Genomic DNA, 27,725 nt, shown 5'->3' on the forward strand with positions numbered 1-27,725 from the left:
CTTCAACTCCCAAACCTCAACTCAACTCCCAAACCTCAACTCTCAACTCCCAAACCTCAACCTCAACCTCAACTGGCTTTCAAAACCTCCCACTCTAACTTTTATTCCCCCCCTTGCATTCTCACTGGCCAATCACATCACACCTATTTTAACCCTTTCCTTATGACCCCATCCTAGGAGGCAAACGCTACAGAGGCATTTGGGTTTGCTTTGCATTCAGCACAGCTAATCTTTGAAACTCACCGCCTCCAATTTTTTGTGGTGTAGTTTTCTCAACGCATCAGGTATGTCCATCCGTCCTTTTGCTTACCCCAACCCTGGACGTTGGGGCAGCTTAATGCACCAGCCCCACAGATACACGGCAAAGATAAATTGCAGGTAAGATGAAAGGTTTGGTCCTTCGAAGGGCTGTAGTAGTGAGACAGGCGAATATGCTCCTGGATGCTAAAGCAGACCTTTGCTGTACTTTCAATAAGGATATATTTGAAGGCTAAGCCCTGGCATTGCCTGGCTCAGTACATTCACCCAGTTTCGTGTTCTGAAATGTCCCACTCTTTTAAGACACACCCACCCACCTCAACTGAATGTACAGCCTGTCATAACAACAGTATTATTCTATTCTATTTTTATGTCTCCACCCTCTTACAACAGTGAAGTTTGACATGTTCATTTGGAACTCGGTGTCTCAACCTGAGGCCGAGCAGCATGCTTCACTTTCCTTCTCTGTTTTAACAAGTTGAGGAGGGAATGAAATAAAAACCAGTAGAAAAGTGGCATGGCTTCACCCACAGTACTACAGGAATCGTAGCAGAAGAAGAGAGCAAACCCAAATCGCTGTGGTCTGCTGTTGTGCTAAATTGCTGCCCACGCCATATTACGCTTTGAGAGCTTACAACCCACTGGAGATACTCCTAGGCGGGAGATAGGAGCGCAGTCAGCCAGCCCAAGATGTGCTGTTGAAGGGAACCTTCAGCGTGCATGCTTTCAAAGAGAATCGGTAAAAGAATTTGCACTGGAATGTCTGCCACGTAAAGGTTCTTTAGTGTTCCTGCATTAATGATTCTGCAGTGGCCTCTTTGACTCCTCCCAAGCCATTGTTTCTATTCCCACAGTCCACCCTCCCCACCAAAAGTTAGTTGCAGGGCTGGCCCACCCATGAGGAAAGGTGAGGTGACTGCCTCAGGTGGCAGGATCCATAGGGGCCTTGTGGCTGCTGTTCTTGCCAGCATCTGCCCTAACAGGGGTGCTGCTCTTATCCCCCCCCCCCCCGCAACATTCAGTTTTGCAGAGACACAGCCCTTGCGGGGGTGGGGGGAGAGCTCCGGTGTTTGAGCTCTGTGTCTGAATGCCCCCCATTTTTTAATTTTATTTTTTATTATTATTCTTTGCCCTGCAAAAACCTGCTCTTTTGAAGCAGCATCGGAGCAAAGTTCAATTCAGGTTTTCTGCGCATTGCCGTTTGTTCCGATTCAGCGGTAAAGAGTGGGCTTTTGCGGGGAAAGCTCTGGAGCAAAAACTGGGGGGGGGGGGGGATTCAGACATGAAGTTTTAAAGGGAAAATGCAGAGGAAAGGTAAGTGTGGGTCTGCGCTTGCTGTATTTGTGTGCGTTTCCTCCATTTGGACGCCTTTCACTTTCAAGCAAACGCTTGTCCCTGAATGAAACAAAACAGGACCTGTCACCCACAAAACTTCCCTTTAACCCTCCTTATAATGCAAGCACACCACACAGCTAGTGAGAGTGAGCCTACAGCAGTATTATCTCTCCGCACCCCCGTTTTTAATGTAAGGGTACGTTATCTGCACTACGACACCATCCTACTTTCACTTTTGCAGCTTTTAATGTTCAGGCTGTGATTGCTATGCCGAACCTTTCTCTTGGTTCCACAAAAGCATCGACAGCGAGTGCATGGGAGTTGCCTGTGCCAGGAAGAAGTGGCATCAGTTGGGCACATTGACATGGTGGCGCATCAAAGGTGGTGGTAAAAAAGAAAAGGGGAGCATCCCTGGAAGGAAAAGCTTTGAGATCTTTGCTGGAAGCTACGGACCATGCACAGATGGCTACTTTGTGCCCTGTGACCATCGCAAACATTTTGAGGGTGCCAATCCACTTGAGTGTGTGTGACCAGGCCCGATACCATTAAGAGCACAGATCACCCTGAATGCACATGAAAAGGTCATGTGAAGAGGAACAGCAAACTCCACAGTTCAAATCTCATCTCAACCACAAACGATTCTCTCAGTTGCCTATAGTATATCCAATTTTATTTTCATAACAATCTTGTTAAGGCAGCTTCCCAAAAACCAACTTTCTGGCTAAATAGAGATTTGAACCCAGGCAATTTCTTGACTTCTATTCATCATGGTACCCTGGCTTTCAAAAATGCAATTTGTGGGCACGTCAGGAGTTTCCCGTATTTTAATTTCTCACTTGCATCACACTTAAATGGAATTAACTCGCTGTGTAATCCTGCAGGTATTTATGCCGGAGGAAGTCCCAGTGAGTTTCATGGGGCTTACTCCTAGGGTCAATGGATGCAGGATTTCAGCCTTACTAACCAGAATGACTGTAGGCTTTTTCTGTCAAGTCTCCTTCCTGAATTCAAGAGATGTGGAGGCTTTGAAGCAGTTGGGACAACAGCTTGGTGACAAGCAGAGAAAAACCTGGTCCTGGCAGAGTTCATTGTGCAGCCTACTCTGTGCTGATGATAATATTTTTCCTCCTTTTGCGTCAACAGTGGTTTCAAGTGATGAGATTCTCACAGGTTCCTTTTAGGGAAGGCAGAGGGGGTCTATCGATATCCCACTATGACGGGTTCACCTACCACTTAGCAAGCTGGTCCTGGATAGCTCGGTTGGTTAGAGCATGGTGCCGATAACACCCAGGTTGCAGGTTCAATCCCCGTATGGGACAACTGCACATCTCTGCATTGCAGGGCTTTGGACTAGATGATCCTCAGGGTCCCTTCCAACTCTACAGTTCTATGATTCTATGAGAGAGAGAAACTCAAATCGAATCCAATTGAGATGCTCTCTTGGATGCAGTACAAGTACAGGATGTTACGGGAAAGCCATCTGATTGCCTTCGCTTGGATGAATTTCATTTATTAATACAGCCTGATGATGCTCAGATAGAGAAGATGCTTGAAGGGTTACTCTCTAGTGAAATGGAGTTGAAGGACTGGTCTTTCTCGGGTATTATCAGTCCATGTAAAGCATGGATAGGCAAACTAAGGCCTGGGGGCCAGATCCGGCCCAATTGCCTTCTAAACCCGGCCCGCTGACCATCCTGGAATCAGCATGTTTTTACATGGGTTGAATGTGTCCTTTTATTTAAAATGCATCTCAGGGTTATTTGTGGGGCATAGGAATTTGTTTTTCTCTCTCTTCAAAATATAGTCCGCCGCCCCCCCAAGGTCTGAGGGACAGTGGACCGGACCCTGCTGAAAAAGTTTGCCGACCCTTAAGTAAAGAAAAATGTGGGTGGGAGGTAGGGACAAGCACGCTAGCTCCCCACATGTTCAGACCCAGGTGAATTTGGGTGGGCTTTTGAATTCAGGCCGGAAAGGACTTGAGGTAAACACTTCTTTGGGGGAAGAAGGAATTAGCTTACAATTAAGAAGTGGTATAAATGTCTCCTCCGCCTCCTTCATCAAAACATTAGGCATAAAAGCCGCTAGAAGCTGCTAGCAAGTGTCACTCCTACCAGGCATCTACAAAACGACCAGGAATGGTCCCTGGAATGATGAAGCATTATGTTCAGAAACATTGGCCTGGATAAAATGTTAGAGCTCATCTAGACTTCCTTTTGTTCTGCATTTCTAGACACAGATCAGCACTTAAAAGTGCCGTGTCCGAACACTGCTGTTGTCGTTCGTCTGAATTTCTGTTTGTTCTGATCCAGCATGAAATAATTTTTATGGGGAAAGTGCTAGGGCGAAAAAAGGGGGGGGGCATTGCAGAGGCCTGCTCCTAGAAAGCGCGGGACACAAGGTAAGTGTGGCTGATCCCAAACTCAAACTAACTTACGCCCCTTAACTTTCATGGTTCTAGTCTGAGTACAACTTACTGGGATAGAGCTCAACTATTGGGGTGAGGGAACTCCTGTCCCCAGTGCCAGCCACATTTTGAAAGTGCAAATGGGAGTTGTGCTTCCGAACTCCTTTCCTACTGAATGATGAATGTCATCTATAAGGTCTTCAAATGGACACAGAAAATTTAACTCTTCCAGGCCACCTTTTCCTAACAATGTTTTTGTGCTGTTGGTTTGTACTGAACTCCCATTACGACAGTTTGGAGCGACGCATCTTAAAGCGCCTTCTTGTTTTTTCCTGCCATATGAGAATTGTGCGCTAGAAAGCTGCCTTTAAATAACATTTTAATATGTTTTTTTATGAAAACGGTAGTAAGCAATCATTATTTATAATTCAATACATTATACAAATGATATTAAATATTCAACAGTTCTTGTTTTTAATTCTGGAACCCCAGAGATATTCATAAACAGGTGTCAAGAATTAAATACTCCTAAATGAAGGATGTGAGTCTACCGACTTCTGTAGCAAACAAAACCCCTTCACTCTTGTATTTGCTGAGTCACGGAGCAAAGCAACTGAGGTAACAATATTTGCCAAGTGACTGTATTTGGCTGTACAGTTAATGGTCAATTAATATTTCAGGTATAGGGCTTTTATTTTATTTTATTTTACAAACTTATTTTATTTTACAAACTTTATTTTATGCAGTCATCCACATGGCACCAAAGCAAACTTGGAAAATCTTCAACGTTACAGATTCAGCTCACATCCACAAGGTATACTGGAGAGATCATTTATCCATAGCGACTGCTGTGATGGAGATAGAAGAGAGATTGTCATTAGATAGCCATTCATAAGCAATATAAATTGAGGCCTTTTGGAGCCAAACCCACCTTTCTTTCTTATTCCTCTTATCCCCCTCCAATAACTGTACATCCCAAGTATACTTCAGCCAAATCTGGCTCATTTCTCTGCATTGGTAGAGCTGGTGTTGAGTTGAAAATTCCCCTAACACAGAGCTCTTCCAATGTTGCTGGGTACTCTAACAGGATGGCCAGTGGTCAGGAATGATGGGAGTTGTAGTTTGGCAACATTTGGAAGGCCACAGGTTCTCCACCCATGCCCTAAGAGCTTTTCACCCAACCTTTGAGGTGGACATGCTGCCCCAAGCTCATGTCCCCCCCCCGTCTCAGTTTTGGGGTGGCAGGGCTTGTCCCCCTGGCAGCAGCCATGCTACTCTGGCAGAAGGGTGGCATCACTCCTCCACCCAACAAGAGATGGTCAGTGATGAGGCAGCTCTGTTCCCTGGTCAGGGGAAAGTAGAGCTGAAGGAAACTTTGGGCCCAATCTTCACAGCTACATTCTTTGGCTGTGAAAGTGAGGAAGGAGGCAATTTCCGCAATTTTCACGAGTGGGCCAGAAAACCGTCACAATTTTTGAGGTGGTGGGCAGGTTTCTGAAAGCAGAGATGCTTGTCTCCCTTTTGGGGGGGGGGAGAAGACTTCTTGCTCTGCAGCAGGTGGCTGTGGGACTCCCATTTCTCCACCGCAATGCCTATGGAAATATTTTCTCTTGCCCCCAATGTTCGCTGCCTTTCCTAGCTCTTTCCAAAAAGCCAACTGGAACTTGCAGCGCACAGACCTGGGGGATGGAGAGAGGACAACCAGATGTCTGAGGTGTAGCTGCCACCTCTTCATCCCAACCCTGCCACCTTGGAAAGTCACCAAAATTTTCCCACCCACGTTTTACTGACCTCAAATGGGGCAATGGAATGTGCGGCATTTGGTTCATCCTTACATCCAGACTACAAATGATGCAGAAGACTTTTGTTTCTGCAGAACTTAAACAAATTTTATTTTTCATTTTCTTGTCATGCAGGAGATGGGTCTGTTCTATATTTGCCAGATGTTTTTGGCCATGTTTGCAGAAAGTTAATATCTATATGTCACTTTAAAACCTCAGTTCTCCCAGGAGTTCGCTGGAATCTGTACACAGCAGCAGGCCGGGGCTGTGTATACACGGCTGTTTACTCCAACTCCATCCCAGTGCTGGTGTTTGAAGCTGAAGGCACATGGCTTTAGCCACAATCTACCTGTATCCTGTAGTTTCTTGAGAAATGCTGCTAATTGATGGGTTTCCTCTCAAACCAGCTTCCATCTGAGTCAAAAACGTAAGCTATGGTTATGCTAAGGTAGGTACATTTTCGATAATCATTGTGCATGTTTAGATTTCGGCTTCCTTGAGCAGGAATTTGGGGAGGGGTGCAGGTGTGAGGAAGCAAATCAGGTGTTGCGTACAGCAACATAAATCTGGGGAGAAACGGCTTTGCTGTGTTTTCAGCTGCCCTGTACCTTTAAAGCAAATTTGAGAGCTCATTCTTTCCGGCAAAGAAATCTGGGCACTGCAGTTTATCCCTCACAGAGTTATGATTCCCAGCAACCCTTAACAAACCACAGTGCTCAGAATTCATTGGGGGTGTGTGTGTGAATGTGCTTCAAAAGGGCTTTAAGGATACAGTGTGTGTCAGTGCTGACATGATATTGAAAAAGTCTTAACTCTCCACTTGGACCCAGGTGCTGATTAATTTACTGTAAATATCCCAGTAATTACACACAGGCACACAGGCACACACACCCCTACTACATGTCAGTCTGGCCAATATTTTGGTAAGAATGGTAGAGTACATTATTTGAATGCCTAAACCTGTCTATGAGAGCTATGATCCTTGAGACTGCAATTGCTGGTCAGTGAACTTGTAGGCCAGTGGTCTGATTCAGAACAAGACGGTTTCATATGCTCATCTGGATAAACCTTTCTTGCAATGTGAGTGCAGAACCCATTAATGGTAGCCATTACATCAAATGCCACTACTAGTTCATCTCTCCATCTCTAGCCTGAATTCACTTTTACAACAGCAAGAAACCACCTTGTTTTTTTCTAACAAGACCATTCAGATTCCTAACATTACATTTGTGTATGTTGCAGTTCACAATCCCCTCTGCTATTGACTGATATAAGTAGCACAGTATTCTACCACTGAAATTCTAATGCTAAAACAAGTGATTATAAAAGGTTTCCTTTTTTAAAAACATTTCTTGTTTAATCATCTGTTTATTTCTTTTCAGAGGTTTCTTTCAGCCCGCAGATCTCAGGGTAGGTTACAAAATTTGAAAACAGCAATAATACACCAACATTAAATAAATAAGAGGAGGTAAAACACAAAGTTAAACCTAGCAAAGTAAAACCTAGCAGTGGACTGATGCACAAAGACTTTCTTAAAAACACTACATGGATTTTACATTTGCATCAGTCACTAGAAGGAATTGAGATGGTGTTTGCTGACTTATGTGGAACCATACAGACCTCTAGTGGTGCAAAATAGAAATGAATGCACACATTGCAAATTTGTCAGGTTGTGAGGAGTCTTGCACACCAATGAAATTTTGCTAGCCTTACAAAAAGCCTCTTTGCTTTCCCTGGGGTTCCTTGGGTTTTTCTCCCAAAAAGGAACCACAAAATTCACCTCAGAATCTCGCATTAGGAAATATTCAGTGGAAATACTCTAGACCTCAGCTTTATCCAGTGCAGGGAGAGTTTCTTCACTATCTCCAGAACACCCAATAATGTTTTTAGTCAGGCAAGACACAAACGACACCAGCTGACCAAAGACATGTAGGAATGTACGCAAGGCACAACCTATGTTCCTTAGTCTTACCAAAATTACTTTTGCCTTCCAAATTTATCCCATGGATTCACATTAGTCTATGGGGAAGCTGTTGCAAATGCACAGTCATTGGAACCCGCTGGAAGTAAGGGTTTTGAAAATGACAGTTGTTAAGTTGTGGGTGAACATATCAGACGACACAGCGATTCTTCAAACAGCTCTTGTTTATTCACAGGCCAGAACAGAACTGAACTGAAGGGTTCAGTCAGCCTGCTTATATAGAGCTCCAGTACAACGTAACTGTAGCAACTTTCTAAAACTATCCAATCACTGAACGTCACTTTCGATCCCTTATTTGCATAACTATCTACAGTATCCCCCTGCTGGCCCAGGGTGAGAACTTCAGTACATGACAACAGTAACTTTAACCCTTTGGGGACATCGCATAGCATGGAGCGAGGGTGAAAGCTGATACTCTGGCCTTTGCCCACCTTGGGGGCTCCTACTGGCTCTGCCCCTGCCCTGGGCATATTTTAGGACTCCCTTTTGTTCTGTGTTTGTAAGTTGCTTTAAACTGGGATCTTAGGATGAAGGGTGAGATGAAGATCATGATAATAATGATAGGATAGGATAGGGAGAGGACCCTGGACAGCATTACTGATGATGATTATGATGATTATATTAATTAAATTGATACACCATCCTTCATCTGAAGATCACAGCATGCGGACTCAACAGTGCATGTGACCATACTACTTTTTCATATGCTGCTACCCACAAAGAAAGGAAAATGCCTAAGACTTCGAGCTGTAATCAATGTGATAAAACCGTGCAATGAATCATTTCCATCCAGCTGTTCAAATAAAAGCACCAAATTCATCCTGGTGTCTGCACATCTTTTAGTGCTCACTCCACGAACAAATAAATAATTTTGCTTGTTAACCTTCGCAACAAAGGAGAGTGGGGGAAAGCCATACCTGGGGAAGCTCCGCCAGAGTCTGGGAAAGGAATCTCCGTCCTCAGAAGAAAATTGCGCAGAAACAGACAGTGCTTCCAGCTCTTCATTTGCCATCTGCAGTGCCTGCCGGAAGAGTCAAACGAGGTTGCGTCTTGTGGGTGTCCTTGAAGAAAGTACGGGGAAGGCTGCTCTCACAGGGTAAGTCTGCTCCAGTTACACACATTTCCACTTGTTTCCAAGAAGCTCAGTTCAGCTAGAACTCTGCACATGCCCCTTGCGCATTGTGTTCATTTGGCTTTGCCTCAAGCTGTGAGTATACGATGCGATTGCAAAGGAATCAGTTCAAGCTAAGGATAAAAGGAAGCTCTGGTTCTTCCCGCCATATATATTCTGAATGGTAGTTGCCACGCAGAGGAATTTTCCTACTAAAACCCATGTACACTAGAGATTAAGTGTAAGCCTAATTAGCCCTCAGAACCCCTGGAAGTGAATGCCTGTATTTGGTATTAATTAATCCTGGACAATAAAAATGGCATCCTCTGGCAAGTGCCTTAGCCCAGCGATCAGATTAAGGCTAAATTGTGCATTGTCCAAATTTAAGTTTCTAGGAAATGTCTCCACTTTCTATACCTCAGTTACCTTGCTGCAAATTCTGATTATCCAGACATCCCTCCTGACCTCCCAGTCACTCTCTCCAGTGGTAAAATCATATTGTGACATTCAGTAAGGGTCTACTACTTGCAGCCATTGTCATTTAAAGTCCATCTCCATTCTTAATGAGAGCACCCTCTGCAGTGCTGGATTTATATATAAGCTAAACAAGCTATAGCTTAGGGCCCCACTCTCCCCCAAAAAATTAAAAGAAGAAAAAAACTGGATGTACATTTCCAAAATATAAGATAAAAAACAAATAAAATAAAACCTACATACAGCAACAGTGTTTTGTGTTGTGTAGGCTCCTATGGTGTAAGTAATGGGCCCCGCCTGCTAGCCTGCTCCCTAAAATATCACTGGTTTGCTATTATTATTTCATGTTATAGCAAGTTTCTAGAGATGGGATTATGAGTCTCTGTAAACTGTGTTTCTAAAGCAACTTTCGTTATTGACAAATGCCAATGTGTTTGCATTATTAAGTTTGTTATGAATAAAAAATCATTTTAAGTTAGAGCTTAATAATTATTTGACTACAGTGGTACCTCGGGTTAAGTACTTAATTCATTTCGGAGGTCCGTTCTTAACCTGAAACTGTTCTTACCCCGAAGCACCACTTTAGCTAATGGGGCCTCCTGCTGCTGCCACGCCGCCAGAGTACGATTTCTGTTCTCATCCTGAAGCAAAGTTCTTAACCTGAAGCACCATTTCTGGGTTAGCGGAGTCTGTAACCTGAAGCGTATGTAACCTGAAGTGTATGTAACCCGAGGTACTACTGTATTAAGTTTGTTATGAATAAAATATCATTTTAAGTTAGAGCTTAATAATTATTTGACTATTAATATACTTCTTCTTAATTGTATTTCAGTACAACAATTTGATAAAATACATATTTTGTTATGTGCAAATGGCTTTAGATACCTATTAGGTCCATAAATTACCATATAGCATATATTCAACACAAAAAAGCAACATTTGTTGTTGACAAAGGACAGCTGGACTTATAAAGGGCCTCATTGCCTTTAGTAGCTTAGGGCCTCAGCAAACCTAAATCTGGCCCTGGCCCTCTGTGTCAAAGCTATTGCTAGCAAGCTAGCCCCTTCCTAACAGCTGGGCACCTCTCATTCCCCAGTTTTTCACCCTTCCCCAGCTTTATGGGGTTCCCCAGGAAGGCTGCCTTCTCCAAGCTTGATCCAATGCCATGGATACCTAAAGGAGCAATATTTCCTCCTCAGCTTAGCCTTGACCCCTTACCCTTCTTGCCTCTTGTCGTCCTCTCCAGGGTTCTAGGCCATGTTTGATGCTTTCATTTTGGGTTTAGTCAGGATAGTTGCAGGAAAGCAAAAGCCAGCATCTCCAAAAAGGGTGCTTTGTATGTTTTTGGACCTTTACTGGGAGGGTTCTGTGGAACCCATGGCAGAATCAAATGCAGGTTCTGAGCTGCTCTCAGCCTGGTTTTGGCTGGGGAGGGCGGGATATAAATAATTTATTATTATTATTATTATTATTATTATTATTATTATTATTATTAAATGTACCAAGGCCTTTGGGGGGGGGGCAGAGGAAATCTGAAGACTGGTTGGATTCTTGGGCCAGGAAGCAGAAACAAATTAATCCAGTTATGTTTAACCACCAGAAATTCATCACCCAATTCAACAACTTATTATTGGAGACAGCTGTGATTGAACCCCTACAAGGAGGGATGTAAGTACCAGCAATTTCCATCCCTACCTGTATCCACCATGATCAATGCTGTTTCTGTACTGCTGCAGTTCTGTTGTTTAGTCGTGTCCGACTCTTCATGACCCCATGGACCAGAGCACGCCAGGCACTTCTGTCTTCCACTGCCTCCCGCAGTTTGGTCAGACTCATGCTGGTAGCTTCGAGAACACTGTCCAACCATCTCGTCCTCTGTCGTCCCCTTCTCCTTGTGCCCTCCATCTTTCCCAACATCAGGGTCTTTTCCAGGGAGTCTTCTCTTCTCCTCAGGTGGCCAAAGTATTGGAGCCTCAGCTTCAGGATCTGTCCTTCCAGTGAGCACTCAGGGCTGATTTCCTTAAGAATGGATGTGTTTGATCTTCTTGCAGCCCATGGGACTCTCAAGAGTCTCCTTCAGCACCAGAATTCAAAAGCATCAATTCTTCGGCGATCAGTCTTCTTGATGGTCCAGCTCTCACTGGACCAACTGCAGTTCAGTTTCTGCCAAATACCACATTATTTATCTCTCTCTCCACTATTTAACATAAGTTACGTAACTTATGTAACTATTTATATAAGATACATCCATGTAAAGAAAACATGAAAACAATGTAAAAAAAAAAAATCGTAGTAGGTATCACTTGCAGACTTAAAACAAAAGCAACAATCTGAACAGATACTGATCGTATTCTCTTAACTGATTTCCATTCCTGACTACAGATAAAAATGTGAACTGCAGCCATTTCCACTCCTGTTTCCATTTTTGTTGGAATTCCCTGACATCCCAACCTTTTGTCTTAAAATTTATTAGAACTGAATATTTAGCCACTCTCTGTGCTCTACAAGCAAAAATTGTTATGGCCTCCGTTTGCAAGGAACACCCAAGAATTCTGCTGTTAGGCTCCTGAAAACGGAGGCAGAGAAAAATGGAAATGTAATCTGGGGAGCCTTACCAGACAGCATCCTTTTGTAACTAACTAACTAACTAACTAACTAACTGTAAACAGGATGTGTACTCCACTGAAGTTCCTATAAACGAGGCAACAACTTACATTTCTACTCCAAAATAAAACCTCTTTAGAACCTTGTGTTTATGATATTACAGTGGTACCTCGGGTTACATACGCTTCAGGTTACACGCTCCGCTAACCCAGAAATATTACCTCGGGTTAAGAACTTTGCTTCAGGATGAGAACAGAAATCGTGCTCTGGTGGCGCGGCGGCAGCAGGAGGCCCCATTAGCTAAAGTGGTGCTTCAAGTTAAGAACAGTTTCAGGTTAAGAACGGACCTCCGGAACGAATTAAGTACTTTGTATTTTCATAACCCCTTCAAGTGGGCAAAGTGAGCTCTACACCTTATCTCAGAATGCGATACCAGAAGTCTGAAAGGTAGGTCAGTATGATCAAGGACTGCGTTTGTAGATGGGATTCTGATTCACAGCTAAGTATCTTGGCTATTCCTCTATGGTGACAGCAGCAAATATCTGAACAGATAATACACAACATGAGATAGCATGAGAGGGTCTTTCCCAGACATGTCAGATCTAATCATTTCTTACCATGGAAAGACTTCCTTAATCCTTGGCAATCAGTCTTACTCATTTCCTTTGAACATACACAGTCTGTTCTCCCTTGAGCTGCAAAGTCTATTCTGTGCTTATAAGGTAAAGGTAAAGGGATCCCTGATCATTAAGTCCAGTCATGGCTGACTCTGGGGTTGTGGCTCTCATCTCGCTTTATTGGCCGAGGGAGCTGGCGTACAGCTTCCGGGTCATGTGGCCAGCAGGACTAAGCCGCTTCTGGCGAACCAGAGCAGCGCACGGAAACACCGTTTACCTTCCCACCGGAGTGGTACCTATTTATCTACTCGCACTTTGATGTGCTTTCGAACTGCTAGGTTGGCAGGAGCAGGGACCGAGCAACGGGAGCTCACCCCGTCGCAGGGATTCGAACCGCCGACCTTCCAATCAGCAAGCCCTAGGCTCTGTGGTTTAACCCACAGCGCCACCCGTGTCTGTGCTTATACAGTTCTGCTAAATATAGCTCACCGCTTCTTGTCACCTTCTGCATTTTGGAAAACCGGTTGGGTTACTATAAAAAGTTCCCTCTCTACACAATAAAGAACCCCCAGCCTGGCCATAAAGTATAGAACTGATCCATGTTGAAAATGTCCATAAAAGTTAACCAGAATCTTACAGACTCATATTTAAATGGTGGCGATTGATGTGTTCTGTAGTTCTAGACCAGCTTTCCTCAACCTTGGGACACCAGGTGTTCTTGAACTACAACTCCCATCATCCTTGACCACTGGCCATGCTGACTAGCAATGATGGGAGTTGTAGTCCAATGGCATCAAGGGACCCAAGGTTGAGAAAGGCTGTTCTGGATATTACCACCAGGTGGAGCTGCAATACCATGGCCCATGTGATGTGTGGTCTTGGCAGTCTTGAAATGCTTTTGTGTAATGGAAGAGGTGAAAAGGGACCGTGAGATGCGCTCAGAGATGTTAGTTATTACATTTTAGATGGTTTTCTTTCCCCATCTTTAACCCCACAACCCCCCTGGGGGGGGTAGACTCTGAGATAATAGGTTTACAATCCAATTCACCACACTGGGGTTGCTTCCAGACTATTGTTATGTTCAGGCAGAATTCAAACACATACAGGTAAATTCAGTTACAGATGGGTAGCCGTGTTGGTCTGCCATAGTCAAAACAAAACAAAAATCCTTCCAGTAGCACCTTAAAGACCAACTAAGTTAGTTCTTGGTATGAGCTTTCGTGTGCATGCACACTTCTTCAGATACACTGAAACAGAAGTTGCCAGGAAAAAGCAAGGGGTGAGAAGGTGAAAAATGGCTTTGTCATGTATAATGAGATAAGAATCCAATGTTAGACAACAGATCAACAGAGCCAGACTGATACCCAGAGAGAACTTGCTGCAAGACAGACCCAAAAAAGAAAATAACAGAACTGGAAAGAGAAGCTGCTGAATTGCAACTCATTACCAAACTTAAAACCATGGAGAGACCTGGCCTGAACAAAGACATTGGATTCTTATCTCACTATACATGACAAAGCCATTTTTCACCTTCTCACCCCTTGCTTTTTCCTGTAAGACCTACTGCAGTCGTTAAGAGTCGTCAACAGGCTCATCACAGCTATCTGCCAATCACCCATTCCCACCGCCCTTCTGAGTAATACCCCTCCCCACCTTCTCACTATATAGAAGGATCTGGCAACTTCTGTTTCAGTGTATCTGAAGAAGTGTGCATGCACACGAAAGCTCATACCAAGAACTAACTTAGTTGGTCTTTAAGGTGCTAAAGGTAAAGGTAAAGGTACCCCTGCCCGTACGGGCCAGTCTTGACAGACTCTAGGGTTGTGCGCCCATCTCACTTAAGAGGCCGGGGGCCAGCGCTGTCCGGAGACACTTCCGGGTCACGTGGCCAGCGTGACATCGCTGCTTTGGCGAGCCAGAGCCGCACACAGAAACACCGCGGGGATTCGAACCGCCGACCTTTTGATCGGCAAGCCCTAGGCGCCGAGGCTTTTACCCACAGCGCCACCCGCGTCCCCTTTAAGGTGCTACTGGAAGGTAAATTCAGGTTTTGCTGGTCTGGTGCTCTTGTGCAACAGATCTGTTTCTCTTAAAAATTGGACTTTTTGCAGAAAGGAAAGCGTGGAAAGTGTGGAATAATATTTGCTTGATGCAACGCCATCCCATCTCACGAACAAATGAGGAGGAATGTTCAATAAATAAGGTATCTAGAAACAATCTGGCTCACTCGAGTAGCTTACCTTCAAATGCTAAAAGAAAACTGCTGTGCTATAGGGTAGACAGCAAGGCTGAGAAGCAAAAAAGGTTCCAATTTCTCAAATCCCTAGTTCAATAATCACCTCTGCCGAAAACCACAAGTTGGCCTTACGTTAAGCCACTCAGCCACAGCAGCCTGCCCTCCCATCAGCAATATTAAGATAAAGTTACTGATGAATCTTACAGAGCTGTCGAAATGCAGCAGGATAATGTATTTGTACACTTAGAAGTGTTATGTACTAAGTCTTATTCTAAAGATTGCGTGGTTGCAGTCACTGGAATTTTGCATGTTGTCAAAGGAGAGAGAATAACAGTTGGTCAAAGTTATTTATTTAATAATATGCACTCCAGCCTTCCAAATACAGCAGCTTTTAAGGTTATCTGAAAGCAGTTGTGGAAAACCTCAGGCCTGCCAGCCCTCTCCCTTGCCAGCGAGGGAACAAACTGGGGTCAAAAACTTCAGCAGTTTATTACGACTATTTCCTATTTATATATTGCAATCACTGCACGTTACACATTACAGCATAAAAGAAGCACATCTACAATGACTAGTCCTTGCCCTGAGGAACTTGCAATATAAATTTCAATGACAGAAGAGACAACAAAGGGAGAATGCAGAAGGAAGAGTCACAAGGGGTCAATACAATACAATACAATAGCAAATGCACCTATGTGCTTACATTTCATTTCAGCTGGGGGGAGACTAAGCGGTTAAGTGAAAGAGGTGAGCTTTGAGGAAGGGACTGGCATTGTGTAGGAATTTTAAGAGGAACGTAGAGGGCATGGCAAGGCTAAGAAACTAGAAGAGTTTAAGTGAACAGGGGGAGACTTTGCAGCACCTGAGGGTGTTACAGTCAGAAGTGCAAACTTCACGGGCTGGGATATATTTTGAAATAAAGTCAGAGGGGAAGGAAGTTCCCTGGATAGCTTTGATAACAAGGACAGTGAGTTCGTGCTGGACATTGGATTAAAACCAGGCATGTCCATTGTGCTTCATAGGTAAAGGTAAAGGGACCCCTGACCATTAGGTCCAGTCGTGACCGATTCTGGGGTTGCGGCGCTCATCTCGCTTTATTGGCCGAGGGAGCCGGCGTACAGCTTCCGGGTCATGTGGCCAGCATGACTAAGCCGCTTCTGGCGAACCAGAGAAGCGCACGGAAACGCCTTTTACCTTCCCGCCAAGCGGTATCTACTTGCACTTTGACGTGCTTTCAAACTGCTAGTTTGGCAGGAGCAGGGACTGAACAATGGGTGCTCACCCCATTGCGGGGATTAAAACCTCCAACCTTCTGATCGGCAAGTCCCACAGCGCACCCGCGTCCCTATTGTGCTTCATAAATGGCAATAAATAGCTGTTTTTCTTGGTGCACTGGCAAGTCTGAGATAACACTTGCTTGACACAACATTGTCTAATCTCCCCGCAAGCAAATCGGAATAAATGCTCAATATACAGGTCATTTGATCATAGTGGCAGGAAACCTCACATGCAGAAGCAGAAACTCCCAGGTCTTAAAGGCTCTCTTATGTTCCCTGAGGTATAAGCAAAAGAAATTCCCTCAACTTTCCCTCTCATTTTCAAGGATATAAGGCATTGGCCCTTTCACATTGCCTGCTGGTAATCATTTATTATTGCTGTGCATGGTGTTTTACAAAGTGAAAATAGCAAAACACAGGACCCAGCTCCAAATCCATCTAGATTACTGTTAGGTTGTGGGTGAACATATCAGACGACACAGCGATTCTCCAAACAGCTCTTGTTTATTCACAGGTCAGAACAGAACTGAACTGAAGGGTTCAGTCAGCCTGCCTATATAGAGCTCCAGTACAACGTAACTGTAACAACTTTCTGTAACTATCCAATCACTGAACGTCACTTTCGATGCCTTATTTGCATATGTGGACCTGAACTATCTACAGTATCCCTCTGCTGGCTCAGGGTGAGAACTTCAGTACATAACAATTACCATCTAGATTTAAATATTGGGGCAGCCTTTCATGAGTCAGCTGAAACACCTTGTTTTCGTACAGATCTAAAAATTTGGTTTCTGGTTGTCCTGATTGAGAATTAAAACTTTCTTTTGAATGCGAAAACATTTTATTAATAAAAGCTGTGATTCTTGCATTTTAATCAAGGGAAAATTGATTCAGGGAAAAACATATGACAATGTTCTACAGGTGGTGTTTAACCCCCAGCAAATTAGCAAAGATGTATAGAACATGTTCCAGAATATGCTGGAGGTGTAAACAGGCTGAAGGGACAATGATTCATATGTGGTGGGGCTGCAATAAAATTAAAAAATTTTGGGGACACGATATACAAAGAAATTAAAAAAACTTTTAAACAAACTTTCAAAAAACAACCCAGAAGCCTTCCTCTTGGGAATATTGGGACCAGAGTTCTCTAAGGGAAAAAAAGAATATTCTTATATGCTGCAACAGCAGCTAGAATACTGGTTGCCAAAAATTGGAAAGGTGAAACGATACCATCAAAAGAGGAGTGGCAGGAGAAACTGTTTGAATATCTTGAATTAGCTAAATTAACTGAGATAATTAGGGGACAGCCAACCCAAAGGTACAAAAATGAATGGAGAATTTATAAAGAATATTTAATTAAACATTGTCCACAATGGACATGTTTTGACTAAACTCCGCAAGTTGCAAGTTAGATTAAGAATACATGAGACATAATAGAAGAAAGAAATTGAGTAAGGAATATGGAAATAGTGATAACAAAAAGGGGAAAAAGGATGAACCCTCAATGAGGAGGTTGGAAGCCATATGGAGGAATTAATACCGTATTTTTCGCCCCATAGGACGCACCTAGTTTTTTTCGCCCATAGGCCGCACCTAGTTTTTTGGGGGGGAAATAAAGAAAAAAAATTATTTCCCCCCCAGGTGTGGGGCTGGGGCGGGGGAAGCCTGAGCTTCCCCCGACCCCAGCCCCCAGAACAGGCTGCTATCCGCAAGCCGTGGGAGAGCTGCTCTCCCATGGCTAGCATAGAGCTGCGCGAAGCCTGAAGCTTGGGGCATGCTGAGCTCAGTGCGCCCCAAGCTTCTGGGTGCCAGCAAGCTCTCCGCTAGCCGTGGGAGAGCTGCGTCTCCCACGGCTAGCGGACAGCTTCCTGAAGCCTGGAGAGCGAGAGGGGTTGGTGCGCACCGACCCCCCTCGCTCTCCAGGCTTCAGCGAAGGCTGCATTCGCCCCATAGGACGCACACACATTTCCCCTTCATTTTAGGAGGGGAAAAAGTGCGTCCTATAGGGCGAAAAATACGGTAATTTGTGAATTAAGAAAAAGACTTAAACAATGTATTATTTTTGTCATGTTGGAAAATCAATAAAAAGCAATTTTAAAAATGCAAGAGCTTTTAAAAAAAATGTTTGTGGGCATGTTGGACTGGATATATTTACCGTACTGATAGGAATGTTTTTATTTGTTCACAGTCTGCATGTGCCATCACTCTGAATGATACAGGACACACACCATGGTCACTTACAGCTGATTTTGTTGTCACCTTGGATGAACCAATACAAGGTAAACCATAGTTGATGACAGCTGATATGGGCAGGGAATGCAGATATATGACAGTTATTCTCAGTTTTAATTTACTTAACCCATAGAGAGTTTATAAGTGACTTAAAAAATTCAAAAGCTTTGCATAAAATGGAAAAAATGCATTGCAATAAAAGTCTATTATTATTATTATTATTATTATTATTATTATTATTACCCCACCTTTTGCTGCTGACAGGTACTCAAAGCAACTTACAGATAAAATAGCCCATAGAGCAAAACCAGTGAAATGACAGTAAAAGGCTCAGAGGTAAAAACACACCAACAATTGACAGCAAAATTGTGCTAATCCACCAGATGCCTGGGGAAAGAGACAAGTTTTTACCTATCACCCAAACAATCTTAGTGATGGCATGAAGGAGACCTCTGGACCTTCCTGTGCCGGATTATTGCTTTATATGGTGTGCAGCATCTTCTGCCATTCCGGTGACAGAAAGGTCATGAGAAAGAACAGTCATGAGACATAGTTATGGTCTTTTACTGGCTGTCCCCAATGGCAAGGCCCTGCCCTGGGCTTAAGAACATGGATGGGAGATACAGTTCTAAGGACACGTCTTTTGATGTCTATAATGACATCTGACAGCATTTCCCTGCCTTTGCCCAGCAGATGGCAAGAGTGTGTTGGTGGTTCTTCGTCAAAGTCATTGAGTTGCTTCACACAGTAAGGGTGGCTTTGCTGAATCTGATGCGCTCTCTCTCTCTCTCTCTCTCTCTCTCTTTCTCTCTCTCTCTCTCTCTCTCTCCATTTCCTGCTGCATATGGTTCAAATTCTCTCCCACATAATGCTTGTCTAACTTCTAATCTGTTTTACTTGAAGAAGCTTCTCTTTTTTAAAAAATAATAATTTTTATTAACCGACCAATCAAATCAAATCAAATCACATCACATAAACTCCGAATTACAAAGCTGAATTTTAAATTTTTGTTGGGGGGGGACCCATATTTCAAGTTTCGAAGGGGATTCCAATCATCTTCTTGCTGCTGCGTTAATATCCACAAATCTGTCCAAATAATGTTCATAATTCTATCCAGTCCTATCTTGCTGTTCTCACATCTCATCTTGTTCGTATATTTTTCTTTATGATCTCTTCTGATAATCTCCTTAAGCAGGTAAACACCAGTTATAATCCTGTGTGAATTTTCCGTTCGTCCAATCATCATGTCGAGATGGTTTCCATATATCATCACTTTCATAAATAATAACACTCTTTCCGTCATCAGTCTCGCAATTCTGTCGCCTTCTTTAGTCCCTCTGAGGAGGCTCACCCACAATATGAAAACAGATCTATCCCTTCTCCCAGACATAAGTCTTTCGACAGAACTTGCCAAAATGGCGACACTATTTTTTGCTGCAACATTCCAAAGCTCTTATACTTTCCACAGTCTCCTTAAAACATGCTTTAGTTAGAAAATTATCTCCACACAGTCTTAAATCCTCAGCTTAAGTCATTTAAACGGCATTTCTGACTTGTGACTTGTGGAGGGGGATTCTTGGTTAATCACATAGAGAAAAGAAAGGAAAGTCCCCCCCCCCCCCAGTCCCATTGCCGAACATACCGAGCCTTGGTGTGTCTTCTCATGATTTATTCCTGTTCCTCAGACCCGTCTTGTTTCTCAGAGATCTCTTCGGTTAGCAGTCTTTACTCCCCATTCTTCCTTGAAATATGTGCATTAGCTTCCTCCTAATTGTTTCTTTTGAAGTTGCTGCAGCTAGAGGCATGAATCAGAGACAGCGTCCAGGAGCGCCGAAGTCCGCACAAGGGCTTTCTGCCTAGTGCCCCCACCCCCTCAAATTCGGGGGTGGTATAGGGCACAGCAGGCAAGGGCAGTCCCCCCCCCACCCACTTGGGGGGGGGGGCGGGAGGCTGTTTACTCCCATCACAGCCTCTTAATTACCTCGTGTGGGTCGGAGAGATGTTATTGTCAGCCATCTTCCGATGCGCCCCTAGTGGCCCCCCTACTTGAAGAAGCTTCTCAAGACACATCTTTTGTCTTTTGCTTTTTTCATCCTGAAGCTCTTATTTTCGATAGCTGAGCTATTAACTCCTGTCCCTTCTCTATGCCTTCTTGTGCCTACATTACTTAAGAAAACCACAGGTGCGCACGCTCACACACACGCACGGTCCAGCCCACGGAGGGATCTCCGTGGGACCAATCCGGTCCAGGCAAGATAAATCTTGCCGACCCCTGCTATAGTTCACCCAGGTCTGGTGGATATTACTTTGGCCTCTGCTTCTCTGGTGTTACTGGAAGTTGATTCCAATCTAAAGTTGTTCCAGCAGAACTCCAATCCTGGGCGATTGTCCACTGCATGAGCATAGGGACTAAATCAAACACTGTATCGCTTCAACCCCATAGGAAAAGAGGAAGGAGATGTGGAATCTCAGGACTCATATTTGTTTCGTGGTTTTACCCCTACTTGTCGAAGGCCATAACATCTTTCGATTTGTGCTCCATCCACATCACAGGCTCCAGCAGAGTTCCAATGAGGGGGTGGGCACAATGTCTCCAAAAAGGCTGTAGGCTATGCCACTGCAACACAGAGATAGGACAGTGGCATCAAGTGCAAGGTGCTTTGAAGGCCCAAAGTCAGAACTTCAAAGCACCTTGTGAGGTGCTGCTAAAGGGGAGGTTGTTTTTTTCCTGTTGGCATGTGGCAGTGGCTGCAGGGTGCTTCGTTGGTGCTCATACACCAGTGGATCCTTCCCAGATACATGGCCAGTGGGTTAAGTAGTCAGTGTAATTGAATTAGACATTTTGTTTTTAGTACTTCTGCTTTGTTTTTAATTGCTAATTTTAACTGTAATTTGATTAAGAAGTTACAGGTAGGTAGCCGTGTTGGTCTGCCATAGACATAAATAAATAAATAAATATTCCTTCCGGTAGCACCTTAGAGACCAACTAAGTTTGTTATTGTGCTTTAGTTGGTCTCTAAGGTGCCACTGGAAGGAATTTTTATTTATTTTGTTATGATTAAGAAGGATTCATCTATCTATATTGTTTGACTGATGGAGATCACCAATATAGCTGATCTATAGTCTTCTCCTTGCCTACCCACTGCAGTTCCAGTTTCTGGCCACTGCTGTCTACGCCTCTTGCAATCTACTTGCGGTGCATATATTCCCAGCTGGATTCCAAAGCTGGTGGTCTTCATCTAAATCTTCGCTTGTCATCTGAAACCTGGACTTAAGTGAAAAAGAAAAAAGACATTTTGAGACTGCTGCTGGAATTTTGACTGCCTTTATACCAGCTGTTCCAAGATGAAGTGGGAGGAAAGGATACTGCGCTGTTCCCTTCTGGGTGTCTTAATGGCCTCAGAAACAAAGCAGTTGGCTCTGAGCATTTGCGCCGAAGAACGGAGCCCTTCATTGTTGAACCCTCGTCGAATGGAACTTGTCTGGATTGAAACAGATGATTCTTTTGGCAGGTCTTAATGGGCAGACCTTGCAGTCATGAAGAACATATTTATATGTTCCAACTATTCCACCTCGGACGTATCTGAATTGCCCTCCTGGCAAGATCCACCTGGCTTAGCATTCTGTTTCTCATAGAAGCAAGCTGGATACATCTAAAAAGCTCATAATAATGATGGTATCTCTATGCTGTGGCTTCAGACTTGCTACCATAGCATTATTAAGAACACAAGAAGCGCTATTCTGGAGCAAAACAAAAGCCATCTAGTCCAGATGTCCATAGGAAGCCCACAAGAAGGTCATGATCGCAGCACCATTTGCCTGCAACCTGTGTTCTGAAACACTATTGGAGCTAAGCAGGTGTGGGCCTGGTCAGCACTCTAGATGGGAGACCATATGTAAGTTACTCTAAGCTTATCATGTAAAGAAATATTCTGTCTCTGTGAGTAGTAAAACAAATAAATCCTTGTTATTCTAAATGGCATATCTGGTGGCATTTGTTGGTTGCCTCTGAAAACTCATGCTATAATAGTTTATCAGGCATCATCAAGCCTCGTTAGTTTGGGTGGAAGAAGTTTAGCCTGTTGAAATCGAGGAGGCTTCAAGGTGCTTAACTTTGCCTAGACTATGTCATTAAATCTGCAAGGTGCCATAAGATGGAGCAGAACAAAAAATGGGGTGGAGAGCAGAGGGGCAGGGGATGGCAGCAGCACACTTCATGCATATTCAGACCCATTAAAGTCAAAGTTATTGTTTTTATACACTGTGGGCTGAGCAGTGGGGGACAGAAAGAGGCTGCAGCCTTGGGAATGCTTTGTCGGAAGTGCTGTTTGTCCCCATGACACATTTCCTGAGCTGCAACCTCTTTAAACCTTCCTACTGATTTCAGCGGTGATGTCCGTTGCTTTTTTGTGTATGTTCACAAGCCAATATGTCCCCGTTGACTTAAATGGAAGTAGATAAAAATGATACAAGGGAACTGATGTTCTTTTCGAAAGAAAAGAAAAATACTGAAAAGCCAAATGAACATGAATAGCTCATGCACAGAATCAGTTTCATCCCAGCATTCAAAAATCTGGGTTTCCACCTGGAATTTAACTGGAACAGACCAAACCAATGCTGGACCCCCAGTTTTGGAATGGAATGGAACGATTTCATTCTCCTCCTCTGTATTCCTTGGCTCTGAATACCAATTTGCACAGCTCATATTGGAGCTATTGTGAATTGAACATCTTGGCCCAAGAAGTTATTCTCTGCTTGGAATATAAAATGAGACTCTGTTCATGCATAGAAAACCTTCCACGGATCAGATGATTAAAACCATCTGTAATTTATCTGCATGCCCAAAAATTATTTAATATTAATTTTAAACTATTTTTTTGGTCTCAATTAAAACTTTTCATGCAGGAATCTTTTCCCCAACATGGGGCTTGAACCCCCGAGATTAAGAGTCCTGTGCTCTATTACTATTTCCTGTTAGTTGTGCTGCTGAAGCTTTTTGCTGCTGTCATTGAGAATTTTTATGAACTGCTTGTTTTTTTATCATGTTTTGTTTTGTTTTACTTGTGCTTATGCTCTTTAAAAGGGACGCGGGTGGCGCTGTGGGTAAAAGCCTCAGCGCCTAGGGCTTGCCGATCGAAAGGTCAGCGGTTCGAATCCCCGCCGTGGGGTACGCTCCCGTTGTTCGGTCCCAGCGCCTGCCAACCTAGCAGTTCGAAAGCACCCCGGGTGCAAGTAGATAAATAGGGACCGCTTACTGGCGGGAAGGTAAACGGCGTTTTCGTGTGCTGCGCTGGCTCGCCAGATGCAGCTTTGTCACGCTGGCCACGTGACCCGGAAGTGTCTCCAGACAGCGCTGGCCCCCGGCCTCTTAAGTGAGATGGGCGCACAACCCTAGAGTCTGTCAAGACTGGCCCGTATGGGCAGGGGTACCTTTACCTTTTTATGCTCTTTAAAATGTCCTAAGACACTTGGAGATGTTTCCTATGTAACAAGTGATGATGATGATGATTCAGAGGAAGAGATTTCAGAGGGAATGAATTGAGGATTAGACAGGGAACCTTAGAGCAAAACGGTCCTTTGTGCTTGGGCTTCTCCCTTCATTCTTTGCCCTGTGCTGCCCAAGCTATGTTGTTGTTTAGTTGTTTAGTCGTGTCCGACTCTTCATGGACCAGAGCACGCCAGGCACTCCTGTCTTCCACTGCAAGGAGAGAATGCAAGGAAATAAGAAGAGTAGGATCAGACCACTCCCTTCTTCTGTGGTTTTCAGCAGCTGGTATCCTGAAGCATTGGTACCTTTGGCTGTGGAGGTAGAGCACAGGCAACATGGCTAGCAGCCATTGGTAACTTTCTCCTCCATGAAGTTGTCCAATCCTCTTTTAAAGCGGCCAGCACTGCCTGCTGTGGCAGAGAGTGCCATAGTTTAACCTGGCCCTGCATTAAAAGTACCTTCTTTTATCAGTCCTCAACCCGACAACGTTCAGCTTCATTGAAAGCCCTCAAGTGTTGTGGTAGAGAAATTTTCTCTCTCTATTCCTTCTCTCTATGCCATGCAAAGTTGTACGTACTTCTATCATGTCACCTCCCGTTGCCTTTTCTTTAAACTGCCTGCCTGCAACCTTTCCTCCTTTGAGAGTCGCTCCATCTGCTTGATCATTTTAGTGGCCCCTTTCTGAACCGTTCCCAACTCCACAATACCCTCTGTGAGGTGAGGTGACAGGAAATGTACACAGTGTTCCCCAAATGCCCCAACAGCTTAAAATACAGTGGTGCCTCGCAAGACGAAATTAATCCGTTCTGCGAGTCTCTTCGTCTTGCGGTTTTTTCGTCTTGCGAAGCACGGCTATTAGCGGCTATTAATGGCTTAGCGGCTTTAAGAAAAAGGAAACAAACTCGCAAGAACTCGCAAGACGTTTCGTCTTGCGAAGCAAGCCCATAGGGAAATTCGTCTTGCGGAACGACTCAAAAAACGGAAAACCCTTTCGTCTAGCGAGTTTTTCGTCTTGCAAGGCATTCGTCTTGCGGGGCACCACTGCATCCTGGAATTAAAGATGAAATTAGGGCTGAGGATGTGTGTGATATGAGCCCCTCTGCCACCCCAACCAAACTATCCCAGAGCAGTAGACACCCTTCTCCACCCTCTCCTCCACTCAAGCTTGGAGCTAGATAAGCAGTCCTAAGGTAAAGGTAAAGGTACCCCTGCCCGTACGGGCCAGTCTTGCCAGACTCTAGGGTTGTGCGCTCATCTCACTCTATAGGCCGGGAGCCAGCGCTGTCCGCAGACACTTCTGGGTCACGTGGCCAGCGTGACAAGCTGCATCTGGCGAGCCAGCGCAGCACACGGAAACGCCGTTTACCTTCCCGCTAGTAAGCGGTCCCTATTTATCTACTTGCACCTGGGGGTGCTTTCGAACTGCTAGGTTGGCAGGCGCTGGGACCGAATAACGGGAGCGCACCCCGCCGCGGGGATTCGAACCGCCGGCCATGCGATCGGCACGTCCTAGGCGCTGAGGTTTTACCCACAGTGCCACCCGCGTCCCTAGCAAGCAGTCCTATAACTGGGCAATTAATGTTCAGAAATCTCACTATAGAGGGGTGGGCTTTTTTGTCTTGTTTCTGTGCCCCCCCCCCAGCAATTCCTTTTTGGGCCTCCAACCTATCCATTTCTAATGCACAGTGCTTTTTTCTGGGAGGGGGGGCACAGGGGTACGCATACCCCTGAACGTTTTGTGAATTTCAGTTTGGCCCCATTGAGGGACAGTATTTCAATATTAATAGGAAAATGAGAGTACCCCTAAACATTCTTTAATGAAACAAAAGCACTGTTCATACATACCAGAAAACAGGTCCTCTTCCTAGTTCCCAATTCCTGCCACAAGGCTTGGGTGAAAACCAGTTTCTTTCTAAATCAAAATAAAACCTAACTTGTACAGTGGTACCTCAGGTTACATACGCTTCAGGTTACAGACTCCGCTAACCCAGAAATAGTGCTTCAGGTTAAGAACTTTGCTTCAGGATGAGAACAGAAATCGTGCTCCAGTGGCACAGCAGCAGCAGCAGGCCCCATTAGCTAAAGTGGTGCTTCAGGTTAAGAACAGTTTCAGGTTAAGAATGGGCCTCCGGAACGAATTAAGTACTTAACCCGAGGTACCACTGTACTGGGAAACGCCCCCAGAAGCATCATCACCTGCAAGGATGAGGCTGAAATAGACCAGCCAGATGCTATAGATAGAAGCATGTGAATGCCCTGAATACATTAATGAATTTTTTCAGGGGGGATTAGACTTCAGTACAGAGAATACACCCCCATGCAGATGTTTTGCTGTGATTTGTCAATGGCGTTGCAATTTAATCCACTGCACAGGAAACAGAAGAGCCTTTCAACTGGGGTCTCCCTCTGGGAGCTTACACAGAAACATTATCTCCTTTCCCCATTCCCAGTAATTTGGATTCATGAAAATAGGGACTGACTGAGGAGGCTCTAAGATCAGACTTTCCATGCCTTTGCTGTGCCCGTATTTCCTTCAGATATTCTCCTGCAATCCCACGGGTTTTTAATCAATGTTCCAGAGATCATTTGCAATTCCCAGAAAGCTTATCAAGCTTTCCTCAGTGTGAGGATCCATAATGACAGACAAGCTTCCATTGTCGACTGTGACCACTGTTTTCTCTAGAGTGTGCAGGACAGAGAAGTTACGGTGTGAGATGTAATCCAGTGGGAGCAGTCAAGTACAACATTCCTTGTTTTGCTAGAGTGGACATGCAGGGGAATGTTTGGTACAGCCAGTCGAAACTTCCTGTTCCTCCTGGCCTGGAGCATCCTTCCTTGCATGTGAGTAGTGGGTGGGAGTGACCTTTCCAGACCTGGTAAAAGGCCAAGTCATGCCGCCACTTTTCGCTCTTCCTTTCCATCCTGCAAACTTCCTGTACTGCTGACACTGAGCTTGCAACCAGCTTTCTGCTGTGTAAGAAGGGGAACAGACACGGGTGGCGCTGTGGGTTAAACCACAGAGCCTAGGACTTGCCGATCAGAAGGTCGGCGGTTCGAATCCCCATGACGGGGTGAGCTCCCGTTGCTCGGTCCCTGCTCCTGCCAACCTAGCAGTTCGAAAGCACGTCAAAGTGAAAGTAGATAAATAGGTACCACTCCAGCGGGAAGGTAAACGGCATTTCTGTGCGCTGCTCTGGTTCGCCAGAAGCGGCTTAGTCATGCTGGCCACATCACCCGGAAGCTGTCTGTGGGCAAATGCCGGCTCCCTCGGCCAACAAAGCGAGATGAGCGCCGCAACCCTAGAGTCGGCCACAACTGGACCTAATGGTCAGGGGTCCCTTTACCTTTTAAGAAGGGGAACGCACCCTGCTAAGTGAAGGAACATGCTAGCACAAGTTAGGGTAGATAGTAATAAACAATATATCCTCTCCTGCCACCCTCAACATTCCCACATATGGGACTAGGGCATACTCAAGGCCTCATGGCTGCCGTGTGTGAATCAACAGGATGCCCTAAAACATACTGCAGGGGGGGGGGGGGGAGATTGAGCCAATTCCCCTAGTTGTATTGTCCTGGCAATTCAGTTCATGGGGGTTCTGCGCCACTGATTTTAGATTATGGACTATTGCCGAGTCTCCTCACACACTGTTTTCTTTTTAAAATGTTCCTCTAAAGTTGCTGTTGTTGATATTTTGAAACCTTCCTGCAGGAGCACCATTGTGATCCTGCAGGAAGAAAAAAGCAGAAATTAAAATCTCAGGTATTGATATTTTAAAATTGAATGCAGTACAGTGGGACAGGTGACTCAGGCGATGTAAAAGCCCCCCGCCCCCCGCCCCCGAAGCTGCTGTTTACTTTCCAAATCTTCTTTAAAATTATCTTTTATTGTGGAAGCATAATTGGAAGAAAAGAAATTAAAATGAATCTAAA

At 44.5% G+C, this 27,725-nt stretch overlaps 1 long non-coding RNA gene across 1 annotated transcript; it reads left to right on the forward strand.

Moving 5' to 3' along the window:
• Positions 1-3,457: 3,457 nt before the first annotated feature.
• LOC114596915 (uncharacterized) lies at positions 3,458-22,474 on the forward strand. Its single transcript, XR_003706653.2, has 5 exons — positions 3,458-8,855; positions 10,945-11,012; positions 16,590-16,758; positions 18,264-18,354; positions 21,456-22,474. It is a non-coding gene; the product is annotated as an uncharacterized LOC114596915 (long non-coding RNA).
• Positions 22,475-27,725: the final 5,251 nt, after the last annotated feature.

Source organism: Podarcis muralis, chromosome 6 (genome assembly GCF_964188315.1).
Source record: "Podarcis muralis chromosome 6, rPodMur119.hap1.1, whole genome shotgun sequence".
Classification (NCBI taxonomy): domain Eukaryota; kingdom Metazoa; phylum Chordata; class Lepidosauria; order Squamata; family Lacertidae; genus Podarcis; species Podarcis muralis.